This window comes from Scyliorhinus torazame, chromosome 3 (assembly GCF_047496885.1).
Source record: "Scyliorhinus torazame isolate Kashiwa2021f chromosome 3, sScyTor2.1, whole genome shotgun sequence".
NCBI classification, from domain to species: Eukaryota; Metazoa; Chordata; class Chondrichthyes; order Carcharhiniformes; family Scyliorhinidae; genus Scyliorhinus; species Scyliorhinus torazame.
This window is the reverse complement of record NC_092709.1, coordinates 103,191,037-103,211,542: the sequence shown is the minus strand read 5'-3', so window position 1 is coordinate 103,211,542 and position 20,506 is coordinate 103,191,037. Positions and strand designations below refer to the sequence as shown.

The 20,506-nt window shown below is 45.4% G+C and overlaps 1 protein-coding gene across 2 annotated transcripts in view; it reads right to left on the bottom strand.

The window, feature by feature from the left end:
- The window catches only part of LOC140408621 (lipopolysaccharide-responsive and beige-like anchor protein), a 1,704,725-nt gene that overhangs the window by 254,301 nt on the left and 1,429,918 nt on the right, over window positions 1–20,506 (bottom strand). The window lies entirely within an intron of this gene.

Sequence of the window (20,506 nt, the reverse complement as noted above, 5' to 3'; positions counted from 1 at the left end):
CTTCACTGGCTGGACTCATAACTGGTACAAAGGAGAACGGTTGAGGTTGTTGGAGGTCAATCATCTCAGGCCCGGGTCATTGGTGCAGGATCATTCTCAGGGTAGTATCCATGGTCCAACACTCAGCTGCTTCATCAATGACCTTCCCTCAATCATAAATCTGAACTGGGGACGTTCGCAGATGATTGCACAATGTTCAGCACCATTCGCCACTCCTCAGATCCTGAAGCAGTCAGTTTCCAAATGCAGCAAGACTTGGACAATAGTCATGCTTAGGTTGTAAGTAACATGTACGCCACACAAGTGCCAGGCAATGACCATCTCCAATAAGAGAGAATCCAACCATCTCTCCTTGACATTCAATGGCATTATCATTGTTGAATCCCCCATTATCAACATACATTGACCAGAAACTGAAATGGACTAACCATATAAATACTGTGGCAACAAGAGCACGTCAGAGGCTGGAATTCTGTGGTGAGCAACTCACCTCCTGATTCCCAAAAGCTTAGTCACTATCTCAAAGCATTAGTCAGGAGCATGGTTGAATAGTTCCCATTTGCTCGGTGTACTGCAGTTCCAAAAACATTCAGGAGGCTCGACACCATTCAGGACAAAGGGGCCCTTACCTGGCATCCCATCCACCATCTTCAATATTCATCCCCAGCACCACCCATGCACAGTGGTAGCAGTGTGTACCATCTACAAGGTGTACTGCAGCAACTCATCAAGGCTTCTTAAACAGCAACTTCCAAAATTCATGACCTATTCCACTGAGGAGAAGACCAGCAGTTGCATGGGAACATCACCTCCTTCGCCTTCCCTTCTAAGTTACACACCATTGTGTCTTGGGATTATACTGCCTTTCCTTCATTGTCCTTGGATTAACATCTGGTTGGCATCAGCTTATATGTGGAACAAGTCTTATTGTCACAAGTAGGCTTCAAATGAAGTTACTGTGAAAAGCCCCTATTCGCCACATTCCGGAGCCTGTTCGGGGAGGCTGGTACGGGAATTGAACCGTGCTGCTGGCCTGCCTTGGTGATGGATTAAGAACTTTTGAACTTGGCTGCAACATTCATGTTTTTGTCTTTTGTTTTTGTTTCTGTTTTGTAAAAGGTTTCTCGTTTTGCGTTTCATGGAAGATGTTTGTGATGCCGTTTGCATTGATTTGGAACCAGCGGTAGAGCTGAGTGAGTTAAGGTTTTCATTTGCACTGTTGGGGGATGGAGATGTGCTTGTTTAGATTTTGGTGTTTTTCTGTCGGGCAATTGTGTGGGGATTGTTTGATGTTGGAGTATGTTTGTATGAGCGGGGGGGGGAGAGAGAGAGAAAGAGAACAATAGGTGGGAGACTATCCGGCACTAGGGATGGGGGCCACCAAGTTAGCTGGGTGGGGCAGCTCTCGGAAGTGCAGTGCGGGGGGGGGGGGGGGGGGGGGGGTGGATGCATATGTTTGGTTTAGTAAAGGGGTTGGATTACAGGGTGTTGTTACTGGGGGGGGGTTGAATGTTCTGCTGATGAGGGAGGGGCTTGGGCTGAGGGACAGAGAGGAGGTTGGGGGCTGCCTGGGGATGGACCGGTGGAGGCGCGGAGCACGGGCTGGAGGCGGGCTTAAAAAAGGGGATGGCTGATTGGCGGGGGGGGGGTGGGGGAGGTAATGAGCCACCCAACTAGGCTGATCACCTGGCATGTTCAAGGGTTAAATGGGCCGGTCAAAAGGGCATGTGTGTTCACGCATCTTAGGGGATTGAAGGTGGACGTGGTAATATTACAGGAGACGCACCTTAGAGTAACGGACCAGATTAGACTGAGGAAAGGCTGGGTCAGTCAGGTCTTTTACTCGGGACTAGATTCAAAGACTAGAGGGGTCGGGATCCTGATCAATAATCGGGTGGTGTTTGAGGAAGGTAGAATAGTCTCGGACGTGGGAGGTCGGTACATTATGGTCAGTGGGAAGCTAGAGGGGGTGCAGGTGGTATTAGTAAATGTATATGCGCCAAATTGGGATGATGTGGAGTTTATAAAGAGGATGCTGGGAAAGATACCGGACCTGGACTCGCACAGGTTGGTCATGGGAGGGGACTTCAACAGTTATGGACCCTGGCTTGGACTGGTCAAGCTCGAAAACGGGCAGAGTGACAGCAATGGCAAAGGAACTAAGAGGGTTCATGGAGCTGATGGGGGGGGGTGGGGGGTGGATCCATGGAGATTTGGGCAGCCGAGGGTGAAGGAGTTCTCCTTCTACTCACACGTGCATAAAGTGTATTCCCGGATTGATTTCTTTATTTTGAGCAGGGCCTTGCTGGCTGGGGTGGTGGACACGGGGTACTCGGCGATTACAATCTCAGACCGTGCTCCGCACTGGGTTGACCTGCAGGTTAGTAAAGACAGTAATCAGCGCCCGCACTGGAGGTTAGATGTGGGACTTTTGGCGGATGAAGGGGTGTGCGAGCGGCTGAGGAAATGTATTCAGAGCTACCTGCAGGTCAATGACACGGGGGAAATTTCAGCAGCGGTCGTGTGGGAAGCACTGAAGGCGGTGGTCAGGGGGAGCTGATCTCGATCTGGGCCCATAGGGAGAAGGTGGACAGGGCAGAGATGGACTGACTGGTAAAGGAGATACAACAGATTGATAGGAGGTATGCGGAGACCTCAGAGGCAGGACTTTTAAGGGAACGGCGGAGGTTACAGGCGGTGTTTAGCTTGCTGACCACAGGGAGGGCTGTGGAGCAGCTGAGAAAGGCGAGGGGGGTGATCTATGAACATGGAGAGAAGGCCAGCAGAATGCTTGCACAGCAGCTTAGGAAGAGGGAGGCAGCTAGGGAGATAGGGAAAGTAAAGGACGGAGATGGGAACCTGGTTGGTGATTCAGTAGGGCTGAATAAGGTGTTCAGGGATTTCTACAGCAGGCTGTACAGGTCGGAACCCCCTATGGGGCCGGAGGGGATGAGGCACTTCTTGGAGGGGCTGAATTTCCCAAAGGTGGACGGGGAGAGGGTAGAAGGGCTGGGGGCCCCAATCGGGCTTGAAGGCCATGCAGGCGGGTAAGGCCCCGGGTCCGGACGGGTACCCAGTGGAGTTCTATAAAACGTTCTTGGGGATACTGGGGCCAATATTGTTGAGGATGTTCAATGAGGCAAGGGAAAGAGGGGTGTTGCCCCCCGACGATGTCACAGGCAACGATTTCGCTGATTCTTAAGCGGGACAAGAACCCGGAGCTGTGTGGGTCCTACAGGCTGATCTCCCCGTTGAATATAGATGCCAAGTTGCTGGCCAAAATCTTGTCCTCCAGGATCGAGGATTGTGTTCCGGATGTTATTGGGGAGGACCAGACGGGGTTTGTTAAGGGTAGGCAGTTGGTGGCCAATGTAAGAAGGCTGTTAAATGTGATCATGATGCCCCCAGAAGGTAGGGAGGTGGAGGTAGTGATCGCAATGGATGCAGATAAGGCTTTTGATCGAGTATAATGGGGTTATCTATGGGAGATACTGGGACGATTCGGATTCGGGCGGGGCTTTATTGACTGGGTCAGGTTACTGTATCAAGCTCCTATGCAAGGGTACGGACGAATAGGACAACATCAGACTAGTTTAGACTGCACTGGGGGACGAAACAGGGATGCCCCCTCTCCCCACTGTTGTTTGCGCTGACAATAGAGCCGTTGGCAATTGCTCGGAGAGCCTCGAGGGACTGGGAATTTGGCCGGTTTTCAGGGTATAAGCTTAATATGGGAAAGAGTGAGATATTTGTGGTCCAGGCGAGGGGACAGGAGAGGTGACTGGGAGAGCTGCCGTTTAGGTTAGTAGAGGGAAGCTTTAGGTACCTAGGCATCCAAGTGGCGCGGGAATTGGACCGGCTGCATAAATTGAATCTGGCCCGGCTAGTGGACCAAATGAAGGACGATTTTCAGAGATGGGACGCGCTTCCGTTGTCTCTGGCTGGAAGGGTGCAAACGGTGAAGATGACGGTCCTCCCGAGATTCCTATTTGTATTTCAGTGTCTCCCCATCTTTATTCCGCGGTCCTTTTTTAAGCGGGTCAACAGAGTGATCACGGACTTCGTCTGGGCGGGCAAGACCCCGCGAGTAAGGAAGGTAATGCTTGAGCGGAGTCGGGGAGAGGGTGGACTGGCGCTGCCAAATTTTAGCAACTATTACTGGGCGGCTAATATAGCCATGATCAGGAAGTGGGTGGTGGGGGAGGGGTCGGCATGGGTACGTATGGAGGCGGCTTCATGTAAGGGCACCAGTCTGGGGGCGTTGGTAACTGCGCCTCTGCCGTTCCCGCCGGCACGGTACTCCACCAGTCCAGTGGTGGTGGCGGCCCTGAGAGTTTGGGGCCAATGGAGGAGGTATGTGGGAGCAGTGGGAGCATTGGTCTGGGCCCCAATCTGTGATAATCACCGGTTTGCCCCGGGGAGTATGGCTTTCTGCCAGTTATGGCAGAAAGCGGGGATTGAGAGGATGGGGGATATGTTCATAGAGGGGAGCTTTCCGAGTATGAGGGCGTTGGGGGAAAAGTTTGTCTTGGCGAGGGGAAACAAATTCAGGTATCTGCAGGTGCGGGACTTCCTTCGTAAACAGGTGTCAACCTTCCGGCTCCTACCACTAAGGAGGATTCAGGACAGGGTAGTTTCCAGAGGGTGGGTAGGAGAAGGGAGCGTCTCGGACATTAATAAGGAGCTTATGGGGTCGGAGGAGACGCAGACCGAGGAGCTGAAGCGCAAGTGGGAGGAGGAGCTGGGAGGTGAGATAGAGGATGGTCTATGGGCAGGCGCATTGAGTAGAGTCAACGCATCCGCAACATGTGCCAGGCTCAGCCTGATACAATTTAAGGTTGTTCACCGGGTTTACATGACAGTGGCCTGGTAGAGCAGATTCTTTGGGGTGGAGGACAGGTGCGCAAAATGTGCGGGAGGACCGGCGAACCATGTCCACATGTTTTGGACATGTCCAAAGCTTCGGGGATTTTGGCAGGGGTTTGCGGACGCCATGTCCACGGTGTTAAAAACAAGGGTGGCGCTGAGTCCAGAGGTGGCGATTTTCGGCATGTCAGAAGACCCGGGAATCCAGGAGGAGAAAGAGGCAGACGTTCTGGCCTTTGCTTCCCTGGTAGCCTGGAGACGGATACTATTAGCATGGAGGAACTCAAAGCCCCCGAAGTCCGAGACCTGGCTATCGGCCATGGCTAGCTTTCTCTGTATGGAGAAAATCAAGTTCGCCTTGAGCGGGTCGGGGGCGGGGGGGGGGGGGGGGAGTAGGGTGTTAATAAGGGTGGAACCTGTATGAAAGGTAAATGGCTTTTGCACTATGTTTATGGTTTCATGTATATTGTTTATTTTGTTGTTGTTACAATACCAAAAATACCTCCATAAACGTTTTTGAAAAAAACCATTTGTAATTATTATTTTTTTGTTTTAGGGGATACTGGATTAGGTAGAGCTGCCAGAACGTTGCTCTTATTTTCCACAAAGCTTAACACAAATGCCTTTATAGACCTCCCACGAAGATTTAATAGGAGGAATAGAAGAATATTTTCTTAAATGTTTTTGTGATATACATTGTAGCCACAGTACCAAAAGCCTAAAAACTTTGCTTTCTGCTTTGAGATTAAATATCTGCTCCTGGAAAACTATCACGTGTTTCAGATTTTAGAAAATGAGTAGTTACTTTGTGCTAAAAAAAAACATGTAACGTTGAGACTCTGGTAAATTTATATCATTGGTATTTAGGGAAATATTGAAAGTTAAGACCTCTTTCATCAAAAACAAGCAACTCTCAAAATAATTATGAACAATTAATTAGAATTTGTTAAAAGACACTACCATGCGAACATTGACACAAGTTCAAACAAAGGTTATATCCCAGTACAGCAATGTAAGGATTAGGCCTTTGCTTTGATCATGAACCCCAAGGCTTTCACAGTATGAAGATGTGAATTGGTTGTGACCACACATATGCTTCAGTTTTCTTCATTAAAGTGCGATACCTACTGGCATGAACTCTCTCCGCAGCCAATTCATGTGAATCTCTGCAATGTTGATTATCACTGGCCTCCAGGCAAAGCCAGCTAACTGATATTTGAAGAACAAATCAAAATAATCAATCAGTCCCTGTGCAGGAGGGTCTTTTGAAAGGAAAATGATCACAGAAGATTTGTCCTGGTGTCCACTTACCCTAACATAAACTGGATATTCTGTACACATGGAAATAAACTGGTATGTGTGCTATACTCATTTGCAACTTTATTCTGTGATTAAAACTTCGACTGAATGGAAAACATAAGAACAGTGAACCCTTCAGGTTGTTGATATTTACAGCTTGTGCTATGATTTGTGTTTTTGGACTACTAAATCCATTGAATAGAAACATTTATTTGAGTGGAAACACAATTGAATCCTGTTAATTTGAATGCTATGGCGGAGATTAAAATCTTCCATTTATCAGTTCATCCTCATTAGACATTTACACAACACAGATTTGGAATCAATTAGTAAATAACAACACTTTCCCTGCTGTATTTGTGCTAGAGAGTGTTATTATTATGCATCTTCTTATTCAAATCCATTACTGATGTCATCAGTAAGTGATGTGAAACCATGAGTTGTTTTTGTCTGTGTATATTTGTATTTCATTGTAGTTGGTTCTAATTTTATTCTATTACTGTTTTTTCAATGGTGTTCTTGTTTTGGAGTCCATACTGTATTTTTAACTTTGTTATTTTTATATATTGAAGATCAACTTTCACGACATCTTTTCGATTACCTGTTTGTGGTCAAGTTACCACAATTTGCTAAGTTTTTCTTTTATAATCCCACTGAATCTATTCCTCAAATTGCACAAAAAGCACTCCATCTAGATGTTGGAAGGTGGGGAGGGACCTACTTTTTCCTCTTTATTACATGCCTGAGATCAGAATCACATGTGTAGTGAACGAAGATTTGAACCTGGCATAGGGAGGCAAGAATAAGGGAAGTTAACACGTGGCTGAAAGAGTGGTGTGGGAAAGAGGGGTTCCTTTTCATGGGACACTGGCATCAGTTTTGGGACAGGGGGGACCTATACCGTTGGGATGGTCTCCACCTGAACCGAGCTAGGACCAGTGTTCTGGCGAAAAGAGTAAATAGGGTGGTCAATAGGACTTTAAACGAGAGATTGGGGAGGAAGGGAAAGTCAGGGAACCAAGAGGTGAAGTAATCAGTGGGAAGCGTAGCTGCTTAGGAATACGAAAAGACAGAACTCAGGAGAGATAACGATAGTCCCCATCCCACAAACTATGACACAGTGTATGGAAAGGCTCAGTAAACCAAGGTCCACCACACTAAGAAAACAAAAAGGGACGGTCAATAGAGAATTAAAGGTGCTATATTTAAATGCGCGCAGTGTACGGAACAAGGTAGATGAGCTTGTGGCCCAGATTGTGACTGGCAGGTATGATGTGGTAGGCATCACAGAGACGTGGTTGCAGGGGGTTCAGGACTGGCATTTAAACATCCAGGGATTCACAAACTATCGAAAAGACAGAGAGGTGGGCAGAGGGGGCGGGGTTGCCTTGTTAATTAGGAATGAAATTAAATCAATAGCACTAAACGACATAGGGTCAGATGATGTGGAGTCTGTGTGGGTAGAGTTGAGGAACCACAAAGGCAAAAAAACCATAATGGGAGTTATGTACAGGCCTCCTAACAGTGGTCAGGACCAGGGGCACAAAATGCACCACGAAATAGAAGTGCATGTCAGAAAGGCAAAGTCACAGTGATCATGGGGGACTTCAATATGCAGGTGGACTAGGTAAATAATGCTGCCAGTGGACCCAAGGAAAGGGAATTCATTGAATGTTTACAGGAGGGCTTTTTGGAACAGCTTGTGATGGAGCCCACGAGGGGACAGGCCATTCTGGACTTAGTGTTATGTAATGAGCCAGACTTGATTAAAGATCTTAAAGTAAGGGAACACTTAGGAGGCAGTGATCATAATATGGTAGAAATCAGTCTGCAATTTGAAAGAAAGAAGGTAGAATCAGATGTAAAGGTGTTACAGTTAAATAAAGGTAACTACAGGGGCATGAGGGAGGAACTGACGAAAATCGACTGGGAGCAGAGCCTAGTGGGAAAGACAGTAGAACAGCGATGGCGGAGTTTCTGGGAGTAATTGAGAACACAGTACAGAGGTTCATCCCAAAGAAAAGAAAGGTTATCAGAGGGGGGATTAGGCAGCCATGGCTGACAAAGGAAGTTAGGGAATGCATCAAAGCAAAAGAGAAAGCCTATAATGTGGCAAAGAGTAGTGGGAAGTCAGAAGATTGGGAAGGCTACAAAAACAAACAAAGGATAACAAAGAGAGAAATAAGGAAAGAGAGGATCAATTATGAAGGTAGGTTAGCCAGTAACATTAGGAATGATAGTAAAAACGTTAGAGGGAAGACAGATGACCAGCAGCAGCAACCCAGGGGGAAGGGGGTGGGGAGGGGGGGGGGGGGTTAGTTTAGTATAGGTCAATAGATAATGGGGTTTTGTTACTTGTGTATTGTTAAAATTTTCTATTTTGTTATCGTTCCGTTTGTTTTGTAAGAGGGAAAAATGTTGTTTAGAAAAAATTTTCAGTAAAATATATTTAAAAGAAAAGAAGGAATGATAGTAAAAGTTTCTTTAAATTCATTAAAAACAAACGGGAGGCAAAAGTAGACATTGGGCCACTCCAAAATAACGCTGGTAATCTAGTGATGGGAGACAAGGAAATAGCTGAGGAACTAAATAAGTACTTTGCGTCAGTCTTCACAGTAGAAGACACGAGTAATATCCCAACAATTCAGGAGAATCAGGGGGCAGAGTTGAATATGGTAGCCATCACAAAGGAGAAAGTGCTAGAGAAACTAAGAGGTCTAAAAATTGATAAATCTCCGGGCCCAGATGGGCTACATCCTAGAGTTCTAAAGGAGATAGCTGAAGAAATAGTGGAGGCGTTAGTTATGATCTTTCAAAAGTCACTGGAGTCAGGGAAAGTCCCAGAGGATTGGAAAATCGCTGTTGTAACCCCTCTGTTCAAGAAGGGAACAAGGAAAAAGATGGAAAATTATATGCAAATTAGCCTAACCTCGGTTGTTGGCAAGATTCTAGAATCCATTGTTAAGGATGAGATTTCTAAATTCTTGAAAGTGCAGGGTCAGATTAGGACAAGTCAGCATGGATTTAGTAAGGGGAGGTCGTGCCTGACAAACCTATTAGAGTTCTTTGAAGAGATAACAAATAGGTTAGACCAAGGAGAGCCAATGGATGTTATCTATCTTGACTTCCAAAAGGCCTTTGATAAGGTGCCTCACGGGAGACTGCTGAGTAAAATAAGGGCCCATGGTATTCGAGGCAAGGTACTAACATGGATTGACGATTGGCTGTCAGGCAGAAGGCAGAGAGTTGGGATAAAAGGATCTTTTTCGGAATGGCAACCAGTGACGAGTGGTGTCCTGCAGGGTTCAGTGTTGGGGCCACAGCTGTTCTCTTTATATATTAACGATCTAGATGATGGGACTGGGGGCATTTTGGCTAAGTTTGCCGATGATACAAAGATAGGTGGAGGGGCAGGTAGTATGGAGGAGGTGGGGAGGCTGCAGAAAGATTTAGACAGTTTAGGAGAGTGGTCCAAGAAATAGCTGATGAAATTCAACGTGGGCAAGTGCGAGGTCTTGCACTTTGGAAAAAAGAATAGAGGCATGGACTATTTTCTAAACGGTGACAAAATTCATAATGCTGAAGTGCAAAGGGACTTGGGGGTCCTAGTCCAGGATTCTCTAAAGTTAAACTTGCAGGTTGAGTCCGTAATTAAGAAAGCAAATGCAATGTTGTCATTTATCTCAAGAGGCTTGGAATATAAAAGCAGGGATGTACTTCTGAAGCTTTATAAAGCATTAGTTAGGCCCCATTTAGAATATTGTGAGCAATTTTGGGCCCCACACCTCAGGAAGGACATACTGGAGCATGAATGGCACTGGAGCGGGTCCAGCGGAGATTCACACGGATGATCCCAGGAATGGTAGGCCTAACATACGATGAACGTCTGAGGATCCTGGGATTATATTCATTGGAGTTTAGGAGGTTGAGGGGAGATCTAATAGAAACTTACAAGATAATGAATGGCTTAGATAGGGTGGACGTAGGGAAGTTGTTTCCATTAGCAGGGGAGACTAGGACCCGGGGGCACAGCCTTAGACTAAAAGGGAGTCACTTTAGAACAGAGATGAGGAGAAATTTCTTCAGCCAGAGAGTGGTGGGTCTGTGGAATTCATTGCCACAGAGGGCGGTGGAGGCCGGGACGTTGAGTGTCTTTAAGACAGAAGTTGATAAATTCTTGATTTCTCGAGGAATTAAGGGCTATGGAGAGAGAGCGGGTAAATGGAGTTGAAATCAGCCATGATTGAATGGTGAAGTGGACTCGATGGGCCGAATGGCCTTACTTCCGCTCCTACGTCTTATGGTCTTATGGAACCTCGTGGGCTTGATTTTCTCTTTAGGGTCAGGAAATTGAAGTTGGGATCATTTCTAGGTCTAAACTACGACCTCCACCAAGGAGGAAGTAGTCACAGGCCCTGATTTTCATGGAAGCGGGCTGCCAACCGGCTTGAGGACCAGTTGAGTTGGACAACCAATTAGTGGCCACAAGGGCTGGAGTGGAGGAAGGATCGTGTAAGTACAGACCCATTTAAATACATTATGGCAACCATTATTGTGGCGGCCGCATCAATCAGAAAATGGATCCACAAAGATCAAACAAGAAAGGCAGAAATCTGGCATCTAGGTCAGGGCTGTTCCTGCTGGAGGCCCTCCTGGAGGCAATGAGGTACAGGAGGCGGATCCACTTTCCAGAGGGTGGCAGAATAAGGCCACTCTTAAAGCCAAAGCAGGTATGGTTTCAGGTTGCTGCAACCGTCAGCAGATGTGCTCAGAGGAATTGGGTCCATTGCCAGAAATGTTCAATGACCTTCGTTTCTCCAGCAAGGTGAGTGTAATGGCAGACCCTCATGACAGGCCTCTAGATCAAACTCCAGCAGACATGCCAGCTGAGGAGCTGAAGGGTTCATGCTGCTCCTGAACCTGGGGGAAATGTATGCCCAGATACTAACTGATGCCTCAGTCAAGTTCAGAGGCCGAGTGCTGTTGAAAACTTAATGATACATGTGGCTTCCGGTGCGAATGATCCACTGGCACTGGTCACAGAGGCCAGCAATGCCTCATCCCTCTCCTTTTTTTGGTCCTTACATTAGAAAAGGGCTCATAATGCCTAAGGGCACTGACAGGAAAAGGAGTGACCCATGGAGATTGCAAGGGTGGCTCGCACAGGAAGAAGTCAGGAAAGGAGCGATGGGCATCACTGGTGGAGAGGGTAAAAGAAATCTTGTAATCTATAGACAAAGTGGGTGGAGCACATGCTTTGCTGTCTGACAGTATCCAAAGACTCAGCAGCACTGTCGAGGCTTCTCCTCTCCAAGGCTGGTCCTCATGATCCTTTCTCCTGTCTCCCACAGGTTCTGGTGTGGGAGGGGGAACACTAGAGTCCCGTGATGGCACTGGGGCAAGAACTGGACATAGAGACTTTAGAACAAGCATAATCACATCTTATAATTATATCCTCCCACCAGCTCTGAAACATTTATACAAATGGGTCCTCGTACACACTTAGATAGGCAGCTGTGGGTAATGAGCATCACTCTTGTGAGCAGGAGGAAGTGGGAAAAACAGACGCAGCTGTGGACAGTTCTTCTCCTCAGGCGATGGAGGACAGAAAACGTCATTTATGCGGGACACAGATGCAGGGCATCAGGTGCCATTACAAAGCAGGCTCTACTTAGACCAGCAGAATCAGATATGTACCCGCATGTCAAAGTTCCCTGAAGCAGTGCCACATCATGAGCAGAGAATTGAGGGGGCTTTCAGTTCATGTTGGCTACCATGGCTCAGGGTGTGGAAGCTGGAGCTGCTCCAATGAGAGAGTGACAAACCTATGGGGAACCATATGTAGCAGGCTTGGAATGCATACAGGAGCAGCTCACTGATTATGCACAGCATGCTGTCACACTCTGAAGTATTGATGTCAGTTGTGCTGGTGGCACGAAGATGTTAAGGTGAATGCCAGTTGTGCCGCCCTCGAGCCTTCTGGAGCGCTAGCCAACACAGTCACTGAGGAGAATTGAGGGTGCAGCCCCTCAAGGAAAGCCATCTCACATTTGCACTCCTTGACCCTTTTGACTGAGCGACCATCAGTGCAGCAGGCCCCAGTGATGGAGGATGCCGTTGTACTAATGATGATACAGAACCCTCTGGTGGTGCCCCACTGACACCACCATGATGATGACAACCGCCACAGGCATCTCAGCCACAAGCCGAGACAAGTCATCAGGCTGCCTCCACCTGACCCAAAGTCTCAAGGTGGAAATCCTGTAGGAGAAACCGAGCACAGAGGCCACCATGCGGGCAAAGCACTGAGTGGTTCATTGGGGTTTGTCTCATCAGCAAAAATACACTTCTTCTCTTATTCAACACAATATAAATATTGACACATGGCACCTGACTTGCTTCCTTCTGTTCTTCAATGGCGATACTGAAGAAGATGGAGGCAGCGTTGATGAGAAGAAAGGGTCATCTGAAGGGAGATCATGAAACCTTTGGGCAGATGTGCATCCTTCATTAGCACCAAGAGTTAATCCATTCCCGCCTGCATCTTCAGTGTACGTGTTTTCACAAACAGTCGTGTAATGGCAAGTTGAGGTGTAGGAGCTCTACAGAAATGTGTTGGTCAAATCATTTCTAAATCTCACTATTATTTTGTGTTCCTATGCACTAATCTTTCGATTCCCCAAACATCAGTATGCTTTTTAAATGAAAAATATTAGTGCCAGTTGGCATTTTATTTCGAACCATGTGGTATTTTGAATCATTAGTCTTTAGCTCAGCCAGAATTTCACTGTGCAACAGTTTCGTTATTTAATTCAAGCCTATTAAAGCATGAATTACAAAAAACGTCCCTTACTTCTGACTGGGGGATGATATATATATATATATATATATATATATATAGAGGATCGCTGCTTTTTAAAATTTATATTGATAACTTAAACCTGGGTGCACAGGGTACAATTTCGAAATTTGAAGATTTGGAAGTATTGTGAACTGTGAAGGGGTAGCAATAGACTTCAAGGGGCTATAGACAGGCTGGTGGAATGGGCAGACATATGGCAGGTGAAATTTAATGTAGAGAAATGTGAAGTGGTATATTTTGATCAGAAGAATGAGGAGACATGACAGAAAATAAAGAGGTACAATTCTTAAGGTAATGCAAGAGCATAGGGACCTCAGTGTATATGTCCAGAAATCACTGAAGGTGGCAGGACAGGTTGAGAAAGTAGTTAAAAAATATACTGAATCTTGGATTTTATAAATAGAGGCAGAGAGTACAAAAGCAAATACGTTATGCACCTTCATAAAAGATTCCGCCTCAACAGGAAGGAAATGAAGGTTTTAGAAAAGGTGGAGAAAAGATTTATGAGAATGGCTCCGAGGATGAGAGACTTCAGTTCTGTGGATAGTTTGGCGAAGCTGGGGCTGTTCTTCTTGGAGAAGAGAAGGTTGAGAGCAGATTTGTTACACATGTTCAAAATCATGAGGGGTCTGGATAGAGTAAACGTGAAGAAACTGTTCACATCGGCAGAAGGTTGAGAACCATAAGGTGATTACCAAAAAACCTAGGTGGCAACAAATGATTTTGATCTGGAATGCACAGAGTGTGTGGTGGAGACAGATTCAATTGCAGTTTTCAAAAGGGAACTAGATAATTATCTGAAGAGAAAAGATTTTACAGGACTACAGGGAAAAGGGCGAGGAGTGGGACTAGCTGAGTTGCTGTTGCAGAGAACTGACAAAAACACAATGTGCTGAATTGCCTCCTTCTGTGCTCTAACCATTCTATGATTCAAGTATCGATATATTCAAGGAGCTTGATAAGCACGAGGAGGAAAGAAGCTGAAGGTTGAAGTGTAATCAAGAAGTTGTGGAACTTAAAACACCAACACAGCTGAGGTGGGCGAACTTTCCTGTTACTGTGCTGTAAATTCCAAATAAAGCTGCCAGCAGGGAATACAAATAAAATACGGTGTTTGATATCTTCAGGCCATCACAGCCAAGGAATGAATACTCAGTAGGCATACACAGGTGTTTGAGGATATTGATGCTGCTTTAGATCCCAGAAATCTTGAGGTTCAAAGACACCAAAATACTTGTTTATGAGGAAGCTGAGCACAGGGAATTATAAGGCCTTATTTATTTTACAGTAAAGGAAGTGTACAGGAGGGTTAATGTGATTGCTGCTGCTGCACATTCAATCAAAGAGGCATTCAGCAGCAACAGCGTGAAGCTCTGGAGCCGAGGCTTGACCTTCCCTCCACCACCTCTTTACTTCTCCAGGTTCCAGATTCACAGCCACAGCATGAGCTCTGGACATTCCTGGCAACTGTTAATATCCGGCCTGAACTCAAACGCAACCTTGTGCACCATATAATAACACGTGCCAGCTGCCTCTGCATCACCTTACACAGCCTCACATGGTTGAGAGAGGATTTCCGTCCAGCTCTGATTGTTATCACCAATGAGCCAATTCCCTCTGCATGTGTTATACTTGAAAACATGTAGCTTCAAAATTCTGGGCGGAAGTGTTCATGGTCTTAGATAGTGGAGGAGGAGGAGGTGGACCCGTACCCTTTGGTGGCGATATCTGGGGTTTCAGAGAAGCCGGAGCTCATGGAGGAAGGCTGATGCCGTGGCCTTCGCCTCTCTGATTGCACAGCGGCAAATTCTACTGGAGTGGCGGTCGGCATCGCCACCGGGGGTAGCGACGTGGTTGCTCAACCTGGTTGGAGAAGATAAAGTATGAGTTAAGGGGCTCCGCAGAGGGGTTTGGGAAAATGCAGGTATGGGGACATGGCTGTGGTGGTTAGTGTTCGCGTTTAGGCTGCTGAGTGCTCCAGGAGACTAAGGCTGTCAGGCAGGGAGCTGGACGCATTCCCACAAACATTGAGGATCTGTAGCGCTTGTAGGTTGACCAAATGAATTGACCTGAGCCCCAGGCTCCGGAGTTGGTTCTGGCCGCACAGCTCAAGCAGCAGCTTCCACAGGCTGGCCCCCAGATTGAGGAGCAGCAGCAGCGGGTACAGCCCGGGATCCAGGCCCCACTCTTCACCTCCAGACCCGCAGCACCTAGCTCCTGCCGCTGATCAGACAGAGCCAGCTAACCTCTGGTCCGGTTGCCAGAGTCAGCTGACCAGTACACATGCATCATAACTGCATATGGAGCAGAAGGATGGATGGTCATTCAGCAGTGTATACCATCCAGCGGTGCTCAGGAGGTGCTGGTATGATGCTCAAGGAGCACTACAGCCCTGCTCACAGGCAGCTCAAAGTGAGTTCCAGATCATACCACCCTCCTGGGTTAGAACGACGCACTTGAAAGTGCTTGGATCAGAGGATCCCTGATGTCAGAGCACCAATAATCTATCTACACCTTCCTCCTCTTTCACATCCTGTGCCTCCTTTTCTTCTGCTGAGCTGTTCCTCCAAGACCTTCCCATCTTCAAGTTCCGCATAACTCAAGGCCAGATTATAGACAGCACAGTAGAAAACCACAATACACGAGACTGTTGCCGAAACATTCCAAACAGCAGAACTGCACTATCAGAACTCCAATGATCTCTTTGATGTTGATCCTTCTGAGAAGGTGGCTTTGTTCTTGGTGTCTCTTTGGCTATGTTTTGTGGTTGGAATGAAGAGCTACAGTAGCCTGGGCTGTTGAAAGGTTAAAGAATCATGTTAGCTGTCAGGAAAATGAGTGCACACTTGTAGGAAGCTTGTGTTGTGGTTTTCTCCCCAATTTACCATTTGGGGAGTGAAACTCTTCCTGTTGAAGAATCTCACTGGGTGATCACTCGGTGCCCTGATGGCCAAATGGATGCAGTTAATGATGCCCCTATCTTGGGTAAGTCCAGTGAAGCAGAAAAAAACCACTGTGCCTACGAGGCCGTGTCTGTCTGGAATTCAATGTGCTGCCCAGCACTAGCAAATAGGGCATCGGTGACCGCCACAATGCAGTGGTGTGTAGCTGTTTGTAAGAAGCCACCAAGATCCACATCTAATCCTTGAAGGAGCCAGAGGTTAAAGATGTTCAAGATGACAGTAACTTTGACAGCCACTGGCAGTGTATGGTGAGTAGTGCTGCAAGATGTGATGTCTAGCACCATGAGGGAACAAATCTCTGTGACGATTGTGATAAATGTAGGAAATTCAGATACATTGTATTATATGTATTTGGTGTAATAAGTGTTAAAAGCCAGGGTGTGTGTGTGTATGACTGCTGCAGTGGTGTTTTTAAAAACCCTGGTTTGCAAGACAGTCTTTTGGAGCCAGAGGTGCAGTTAAAGCATTGTAAAAGTTTGGGCTAATGGGCTTTTATTTATATTAAGATGGTTCACTGTGGAATACTTAATTAGAGACATTGTGTTCAGTTTAGTAAGATGATGTAGTTAATGGGAGGATCCAGGCGTTGAAGCAGTCAGGGGTTGAGGTTCAGTTTTAGCTTATGGCTGGAAGGCAAGCTGAGAGGTTTCTGAAGAAATACCGCCAGAGATTCTGCATTGTTCTGACAGGCTTCAGGTCTATCTTTTCAAACAGTCTCAAAAGACAGCTTGATACAACAGGTATTCCTGAGTCTAACTGTATTTAAAAGTGGTCTGTGGTCCGAGATGGTTTTGTTGTTTGAATGGGAATAAAGATAGCAGTTAAGGGTTATTGTGTCATTGTATTGATTCGGATTGATAAAGGTGTAATTGTAAGCTATGTTCTTGTGTGATGTTATAGATATTTTCATTCAGTGTTCGTAATAAAGTTAATTTTGATATACCATACCCCTATTTTGTGTGATGTTAAAAATATTTTCATACAGTGTTCGTAATAAACTTTATTTTGATAAACCATATCCCTATTTTGCATGAAATCACTCCCGGAGCGAGGTATCCTTTCCTCACAGTCTTACAAAATTAAAATAAAATATTGGGGTTTCTGTACAGTATCCTAGCCACTGTTGTGGTCTGGTCCAGGATGTTAATAACATTTGGGGTCTCTTTACCGGGATTTAAAAGTAGAATTCCTTGTTTGGTTTGGGATTATTGAATTTAAAGACAATGATTGCGTGTGGAACATGTGCGTTCTTTCAGGTGGTACAGTTTAAACAGAGAGTGATTGGAAATGGCTTCTTCAGTTGCAAGTATTTTCCTGGGTATGGAAGTCACTTGGGCTGGTTTACAAAGGGTGACTGAAACAAAACTTTTGGGTTTGGTCGACAAGGTGCAGTTAACTTTCTCTGAAGGGGTGAGGAAGCTGGAGATAATACAGACCATAGTTCAGCATATAAATTTTCCAGAGACACAGCTTGAATCATTAAAATTAGGTAGAATTTAATTACAAATGAAACAATTAGAGATGCAGGAAAAGGAAAAGGAGTGGCAATGGCAAAAGAAAAGTAAAGAGTGCGGGCAGAAAAGGAAGGAGATGGGGGTTTTCAAATGGAAATGGAAAGCAGGAAGCCTGAGGTAGAAAGTGAAAGATTAGCAAAGGAAGAAAGGGATATGGAAAATGAAATAGAAGCAAAGGAAAAAGAGAGATAATTTGAACTTCAGAAACTGGAACTGCAAAGAGAATATGAATGGAAAAAGTTGTTGTTAAAGGCAGAAGCTGAGGAAATTCTAGAGGAAGGAGAAACCCTTCTGAGTCAAACGCCTAGGAGGGATATGTTTAAATATATTCAAGCACTGTCAAGGTTTGATGAGAAAGATACGGAAGCCTTTTAAAAAATCTAATTTGAGAAAGTGGCTAAGAAATTGAATTGGCCAAAGATCATGTGGTGTTGATTCAAACAAAGTTGGTAAGTAGAGCTGGTGAAGCGTTTGCATCACTATCAGAGCAGGTATGTAGGGATTAGGAAGAGGTGAGAAAAACTGTATTAAGTGCATATGAACTAGTGCCAAAATCCGACAGACAAAAGTTTAGAAATCTAAGAAATGAACCAGGTCAGACATATATATATATATATATATATATATATAAAATTTGAAAGAATTAAACAAAATAATTTTGTTGGTGGATAAGAGCATTACCAAATAGACCAAATGTATGCTGCTCTTAGGGGAACAGTTACGTTGGAAGAATTTAAAGAATCACTTCCCGCAGCAGCGAGAACTCGTGTGGAAGAGCAAAGGGTTCAAGCTGCTAGGTTGGCAGCAAAAACGCCAGATGATTTTGAATTAGTTCACAAAGCAAAGTCTGGTTTTTGACATCAATTTCAATCTGTGAAGGATAGGAACTGGGGAATTGAGAAATTCACAGGTAGTCAAGGCAAAGGAAGTCTAGTTGGAGATATTAAAGGAGAGTTTGCCTCAGGTTACAAAGGAAACCTATGATAGTGGAAGAGAGATAAGAAAACGTAAATGTTTTCATTGTAATAAAGTTTGGGCACATGAAGTTGCAGTTTTGTGGCTTAAGAGAAATACTGGGAAGACATATTCATTAAAACAAGATAAGCCAGTGGTGTTTATAATAGTGGGGGGAGAAAATGGTTCCAGTGGAAGAGATGTAACAGAGTTTACAGCCTGTTCAGAGGTTCATGGGTAAGCAGGTGCCAGACATTTTCAAAGATTTTATTTGTGGGGATATGGTTTACTTGTGTGCAAGGTGGAGTTGGTAAGACGATTAAGGTCTTAAGGGATACAGGAGCAAGTCAATCTTTAATGGTACAAGATAAGGAGATATGTAGTTCGGAAGGTGTATTGCCTGAAAAGGTGGTAATATATGGAATTAGTGGTGAGAGTAGTGCGCCAGTATGTAAGATAAGGTTAGAGAATTCAGTGATATGTGAAGTGGTGGTAGGAGTAAGAGAAAAAAAATCTTTTTCAGGGGTACGATTTATCCTGGGTAATGATATGGCTGGATCACAGGTGGGAATGATGTCTTCTGTGGTTGAAAAGCCAGTGGAAAGTCAAATAACTTGGTGTTGCAAGGAACATATCCTGGGGTATTTCCTGATTGTGTGGTGACAAAATCCCAAAGCCATAGGTTGAAACAGGAGGAAGAGAACTCGAGGAGTACTGATAGGGAGGCTGAAGTTCAGTTATCAGAAACAATGTTTGATCAGGTGGTTGATAAAGAACAAGATTAGGTGATGGATGAAGCAGATATCTTTAATTCAAGTTGGTAGAAGTACAGCAGAAAGTTTCAGAGATAAAACAGTTGTATCAGAAAGCATATATAGAAATAGAATCAGAGTGTATACTGGAGTGTTATTACATCAGAAATAATGTATTAATGAGAAAATGGAGACCTTTACATATTCAAGCAGATGAGAAGTGGGCAGAAGTTCATCAAGTGGTATTATTGGAGGATTATAGAAAGGACATTTTGCAGGTCACACTCGAGGTTCCAGTAGGGGGACATTCAGGAGTAAGGAAAACTCTAACAAAAGTACAAAAACATTTTATTGGTCTGGACTGCATAACGATGTAGCTGAATTTTGCCATATTTGCCGTACATGGCAGCACGGTAGCACAAGTGGAGGGCAGCACGGCAGCACAGGTGGATAGAACTGTGGCTTCACAGCGCCAGGGTCCCAGGTTCGATTGCCCGCTGAGTCACTGTCTGTGCAGAGTCTGCACGTTCTCCCCGTGTCTGCGTGGGTTTCCTCCGGGTGCTCCGGATTCCTCCCACTGTCCAAAGACGTGCAGGTTAGGTGGATTGGCCATGCTTAATTGGCCTTATTGTCCAAAAAGGTGAGGTGGGGTTATTGGGTTATGGGGATAGGGTGGAAGCGAGGGCTTAAATGGGTCAGTGCAGACTCGATGGGCCGAATGGCCTCCTTCTGCACTGTGTGTTCTATGTCACACATGTTAGGTAATAGGGAAACCTCAAGTGGTAATTAAACCAGCACCCTTAATACTCATTCCAGCATTTGAGGAACCTTTTACTAGGGTCCTAATTGATTGCATGGGACCCCTGCCTAAAATGAAAAGTGAGAATCAGTATTTCTTGACCATAATGGATGTGTCTACTAGATTTTGGAAAGCCATTCCATTAAGAAACATTACAACCAAGAGGGTTCATAGAATCATTAAATCCCTGCAGTGCAGAAGGAGGCCATTCAGCCCAACAGGTCTGCACTGACCGCCTGAAAGAGCACCCCACCTATGCCCACCCACCACCCTAACCCCACCTAACCTTTTGGACACTAAGACGCAATTTAGCGTAGTCAATTCATCTAACCTGCACATCTTTGGATTTTGGGAGGAAACAGAAGCACCCAGAGCAAACCCACATGGACATAAAGAGAATCTGCAAACTAGTTCACCCACTATAGTACGTCAAATGCCCCAACAATGGTCATGACACTGTCAGTGTCACCCAAAAGTATGCAGAAGTTGAAACCACG